Raw genomic sequence first — 6,617 nt, 5'->3', positions numbered from 1 at the left:
TTAATCATGCATCCTTATATGTTGTATTCATAAATAAGCAAATTGATGATCAAACGATTTACTTAAAGTTCTCATGAGCCTCTTCAACCTTCAATTTAAACATATATACTTAAAGTTCTTATGAGCCTTAGAGACTATCAATTTAAATTAATATAATCTTTCTTGCATCATAATTTAAGAGAAACTTTTAAAAGCACTTTACATACTTAATGAGCAAATATAACGAATAACATGCTCAAATGAAAATTTAATTCATATAACAAAAACTTCTATTAAAAATAGGAACTAAAATCCCACTAATTTGAGTTTGATGTCCAATTGGATTAGGACTCCTATTAATCCCTAACAACCCAATCAACATAAAGTAGCTTTAACTAGTAATTACTATAAAATACCATCTTCATTTTATTGAAATATACACTTGAACTAGAATCAAGGATTAATTCAAATGTTTCCTAGATCAATTTGGAGTCTATCATAAGAAACTAATTGGCTGCAATATGATAAAGATTGAATTCGAATAACAGAATTTTATTTTTTATTTAAATATATTAATATAGGGTTCCCTAGTCAAACAATGAAACCACACATGTAATTTGGCTGGCAATGGTCAAATTCAACTTATCTAGTGGCTGCCATAAACTAATTAATTGTTTGATTAACTTTAATTAAAATATGACTCCCTTTGAACTACAATAACTTAGGTATAACTTATTGCTACAACTTTAAGGTTGTAAGCCCAAGTGCAAGTTGTCACAAGTAGTAAACTCTGAAGTTCGAGGTCGAACCACAGGAAATTGGAAGGAAATAAACTAGTCTATGAGTAGTGAATAGTTGGTGGAAATACGATGGAGAAGAACACTAAAGCGTTGGGGATTCACTTCGAATAAATGGGTAGCAATTACTCTTGATCTTTTATTCAACTCATATGAAATATGGAAAATAAAACATTGATCGCAAATATACTAAAAGATAGTTCTTGATAATTGTTTGAAAGAATATGTCAAAATAAGTTGTTGGTATGTAGATATTATCTAAACATTTATTGTGCCAAAATTTGTCAACAATAAATCAAAGTCTTTAACAAACAAAACCATTTGTAGAACATAAACTTCAACCAAGTAAGAAGATGAACATTGAAGAACAAAGTGAAAGATCAAAGATAATACTACACATTCACCAAAGTTTTACCCCTAACTCTAACTAATGGTTTAGAAATACATAACGAAATGTTACAAAGAAAATGAAGGAAACTAGAATATGATGAAGAGAAATTGATACTCTCAAAATTTTGGCCAAGATCCCCTTTTATAGGCAAAGGAACAACCAAAATGCAAGTAGACGATGCAATTTGTTTCTGTCCAACTTCAAGACAGCTGGAACATGCAACGTGATGCCAATTTTTAAATACTTTGTACTGTGAATTTGGAGTTTTGATCAACAGATAAATTGTTTTCAATTGAGTTCTCTTTCTATTGGTTCATATTACACATTCATTGGATCTCTAAAACTTCAGATATGGTCAAAACAATAAGTGCTGCTTTATGTAGAAAAGCTGTATCGGGCAGGTAACAAGTTGAACTTTGTAAGGTAATTTTGGCTGCCTTGTGATACAAATTTGACTTCTTGCAAAAGATAAAGTTGTAAATACATGCCTTATCTTTTCAATCCAACTTGATCACCTGGGTTCAATGTAGTCAGCTCAAGTTATGATCATTTTACCGACAGCTGCTTCTTGCTTGAGACGGCTCACTATTCTTGACTTTTCAATATTTTTTAACTCCACTTGTTCTAAATTGAAAATACATGTGAAATATATCAAATAAATACTCTTTCAAATGTACAATACTCATGCAGACATGTATATAAATATGTATTTCGATTAATTGCACTTTTAACCGTGTATTTATGGAAACTGAATTTACGGCAAGAGAATTGAAATTAGAGACTAATATTAGTGAATTTAAACAAATTCAATGTAAAATATCTTGTAAATGATATATCTTTGAAGCACTTTTAGATACTAATCACTTATCTGAAATAATTTTTCTTGAGTACAAAATTTGTCATTTAATATGAGTTTCGAAACAAGCCCAATATCGATATGAAATTTCTTGCTAGATGAATGCTTGATTATTTGATTGAATGCTAAAATTTTGACATTAAGACTTATTTTTAAATTAGTCCCTCGGTATCTCAAAATTAACAAAATATGTCGAGATGAAAGAGATGAAAATTTATTTTCGATTGGTACACTTGAGAGTCGAAAAATAATCTACTTAAGAGTTTATGATGATTTGATTGACAATGTGAGCACATTTAGATCAAGCGTTTGATGAGTGAGAATTAATTTCATTGCAATACTTACTCTTTATGAATTTAAAAAAGTTCAATACTTAATAGAAGTTTTACAAAGTTATCTAATCGTTTTGATTATAATGTTTGCTTGCTTGCATTTTAGTTGATTGTTTTGCTTAGGACGAACAATGATTTATATTCTGGAGTTTGACAAATGCACATAATGTACTTATTTATGTTAATATTTAATTTCAATCATGCTAAGAATCAAGAATCGCTAATTAATGAATTAATAAAATGAGTTCATACTTGCTGAAACCATCGTTGATATGAATAATAGTTGTAATAGCAGCCTGATCTTCCCCTCCTTGCTCTTCACAAAATATTAGCTATCAATGGGACAAGCTAATGAAAACCGTATAGAGAGGAGAGGGGACCTAGCCTTTATATAAGAATTTATTTAGTCGTCTCATTATCTACTTAAACCCTAATTAGGGTTTACGCATAATCCCGGCCCACATACTTAAAACTACCACATTATGTCAAATAAAACCCGTAAAGTGTAAAACGACCCAAATTGATCACTTAACATAATTGGCACAATCATAATGTTATTGTGAGTCATACATTTAACCCGTAAAATTTTACAATCGAATGTGAAGCTCATATTTGAAATTATTTCAATATTCTCCGACTTGGGCAAACATTTGATTGTTAAAATAAAATTTTTAACACCCGAGTTAGACTACATAGGTAACCACAAAAGTATAGCTCCAATTACAGCACCTTACGTAACATGATCAGGTCCAACAAAAATATTAATATCGAACATGGAAGTCATTACACCAATTAAGCAATATAAGACCATTTCGCAGCTACAAATGTCAATATCCTTATCGACATGAATCCCCATCCTCCAAACAATGTGATATGAACTTAGAATCAAATGTGATAAAAAATTGTGCTAATTCATATCGGTCCTCACAATGTTTCAAATCAAAATGAAGCCACATGTCTCCAAAAGAGGCTCATCTTATGTCTTTATCTGTCATATCTTGATATTTCAATAATATCATAATAAAAAGACATAAGTCAATTGCATGCTCAAAATAGTTCATGGATAGGGAAAAAATTATTTTATTATCAGAAGGGGTTATACCCAAAAATATATAAGTTGCCTACTTACCCCGCAAAGGGATCAAACCTAAAATGTAGTTCTTTACATAAATAACTCCCACTAACCAAAAGCATCAAATGTTTCCACAATACCCATACTAGTAACATGTGTTTTAAAGACTTTTGGAACGAGTCCCTTAGTCAAAGGGTCTGCAATCATTGCCTCTGTATTGATATGCTCTATTTTCATCTGCCTTTCCTTGACTTTGTCTCTAACCACCAAATATTTGATGTCAATATGCTTTGATCCACTAGAACTTTTATTATTCTTTGAAAAGAATACTATTGCACTGTTATCACAGTAGATGATGATCGGTCTTGAGATGGAATTAACAACTTTCAAGTCAGAGATGAAATTTATTAACCAAAATATTTGGACTGTAGCCCCATAACATGCCATAAATTCAGCTTGCATAGTAGAAGATGCCACTAGAGTCTATTTAACACTTTTCCAAGAAATAGCACCACGAGCTAATGTAAAAATATAACCTGAGGTTGATTTCAAATCATCTTGACATCTAACAAAATCAGAATTTGAATATCCTACCATGTTAAGATGATTTGAACGATGGAATTAAGCATATAACTTTCAATTTTCTTCAAATATCTCATAACTTTCTTAACTGTTTTCCAATGCTCTTGTCCTGGATTAGACTGAAATTGCTAAGGATACTGACTGCAAAGGCTATATTCAGCCTAGTGCAAACTTGAGCATACATTAAGCTCCCCACAGTACTAGCATATGGAATCATTTTCATAGACTCCCTTTCTGGCTCATTTCTTGGACATTGAGTTTTGTTAAACTTGTCTTCTTTTATGATGGGTACATCACCAGGTGCACAGTTCTGCATATTAAATCTTTCTAGAACATGTTGTATATAAGCTTTCTAAGAAAACCTCAATAAGCCACGATTTCTATCACGATGCATTTCAATGTCAAGTACATAGAAAGCTTCTCCAAGATCTTTCATCTCAAAATTAGCAAACAACATTTTCTTTGTCTCATGAAATAACCCTAAGTTACTGTTAGCAAGCAGAATGTTATCAACATACAGTACAAGAAAAATAAAATTTCTCCCACTGGTTTTGAGATAAATGCATTGATCAATAGTATTTTCAACAAAACCAAGAGAGGTCACAACCTCATCAAACTTCAAATACTACTGTCGAGATTCTTGCTTGAGACCATATAAGGATTTGTTTAACTTACATACCAAGTTTTCTTTTCCTTTCACAACAAAGCCTTCAGGTTATTTCATGTAAACCATTTCAGAAAGATCTCCATTCAAAAATGATGTCTTAACATCCATTTGATGAAGCTCCAAATCGTAGTGTGCCACAAGAGTTATGATAATTCGAAAAGAATCTTCCAACAAAACAGGGGACAAAGTTTCAACAAATCAATGCCCTCTCGTTGAAGGAAATCTTTTGCAACTAATCATGCTTTCTTTCGTTCAACATTTCCATTTGAATCTAATTTACTTTTGAAAATCTACTTATTATCTACAGCCTTAGCATCTGGAGGAAGTTCAACAAGATCCAAAACTTTATTCCTTTCCATAGAATTCATTTTATCTTCCATAACAGCTATCCATTTATCTGTTTCAGGACTTGTCAATGCTTGGTTATAACAATATGCCAAATATTAAAATCACTCTCCAATAAATATGTAATATAATCACTGGAAAATGCAGATCTTTTTTCCCCTTGTGATCTCCTAACTTGTGGCTCGGAAATCGATTCAATCGTTGTTTGAGAAATTGGAGGTTCCTCTTGGTTCCTCGGTTCTTCATTAACAACTTCAATTGGTTGAGAACCAACTCTTTCTTGTATAACAGGAACTAGAACAATAACTTTATTAGGCTCAACGAGGATTTCTCTCAACGTGGAACTCTCACCATCTCCAAAATCATTCTCCAGAAACTTAGCAGTAATGGACTCCACAATATACATAGCTTTTTTCAAAGCTTCACCCCACGAATATTTAGACAAATTTGTTATACTCATCATACTTCTAGCCATATCTTTTAGAGTTTGATTACGTTTTTTAGAAACACCATTCTGCTCAGGTGTCTCTAGCATGGCGTATTGTGGCACTATTCCACTCTCTTGTAAAAACTTTGCGAAATCACCCATATTTTGACCAGGCTCGTCATATTTCCCCTAATACTCACCACCACAGTCAGACCTTACAACTTTGATACTTTTTTCACATTATTTTTCTACTTCAGTTTGAAAACTTTGAATTTCTCAAGTACACGTAATTTATCGTTAATCAAGTAAACATATCCATATCGTGAGAAATCATCAATGAAAGTTGTGAAATATTTATTCCCACATATAGTGGAAGGCAAAGGTCCACTGATGTCAATGTGTATCAAGTCCAAAATTTTATTACTCCTAGTCGAACATTTTCTTGTAGATTTAGTTAACTTTCCTCTTATACAATCCACATGGGTATCAAAATCAGAGAAGTCTAAAGAGGGAAGTATCTTAACTTTTACTAATCTTTCCATTCTATCCTTAAAAATATGACCCAAACGCTTATGCCACAACATAGAGGATGATTCACGAATTAAAGTCATTTTCTTTGATACATTGGTAACACAAGAAATATCACCAAAAGGAACAAAAGACAATTTATATAAACCATCACATGAAATGTCATTCCCAATCAAACGAGAATCATTAAATACTCAACCATTCCATTGTCAAAATTAAATGTAAAACCACAAGTATCAAGTTTCGATATAGAAATTAAATTTCGTCTCATTTGCGGTACATAAACTATATTTTCCAAAACAAGATAAAAACTAGACTTTAAAGTCAACTTCACTACTCCTATAAACTCAACCTTCACTTGAACTCCATTTGCAACGCTCAAGCTCACTACATTCTCACTTGACATTCGTTTGCTTGTGAACCCCTGTAAGGATTCCGCAATATGAATACTAGCTTCCAAGTCTAACCACCAAGAATTTAAAGACACATCTACGAAAGAAGGCTTAAAACAAACTAAGGCCAAGGGGATACCTGGAGAACTCTTCTTCTTTTTCAACCAAGTCTTAAACTTAAAATAGTCCTTTTGCCAATGACCCTTCTTTTTACAGAACTTGCATTGATCATTTTTCTTTATATCTACT

Source organism: Olea europaea, unplaced genomic scaffold, assembly GCF_002742605.1.
Source record: "Olea europaea var. sylvestris unplaced genomic scaffold, O_europaea_v1 scaffold1953, whole genome shotgun sequence".
In the NCBI taxonomy this organism is placed as follows: Eukaryota; Viridiplantae; Streptophyta; class Magnoliopsida; order Lamiales; family Oleaceae; genus Olea; species Olea europaea.
The sequence above is the reverse complement of the archived record's forward strand: the minus strand, read 5'-3'. Positions refer to the sequence as shown.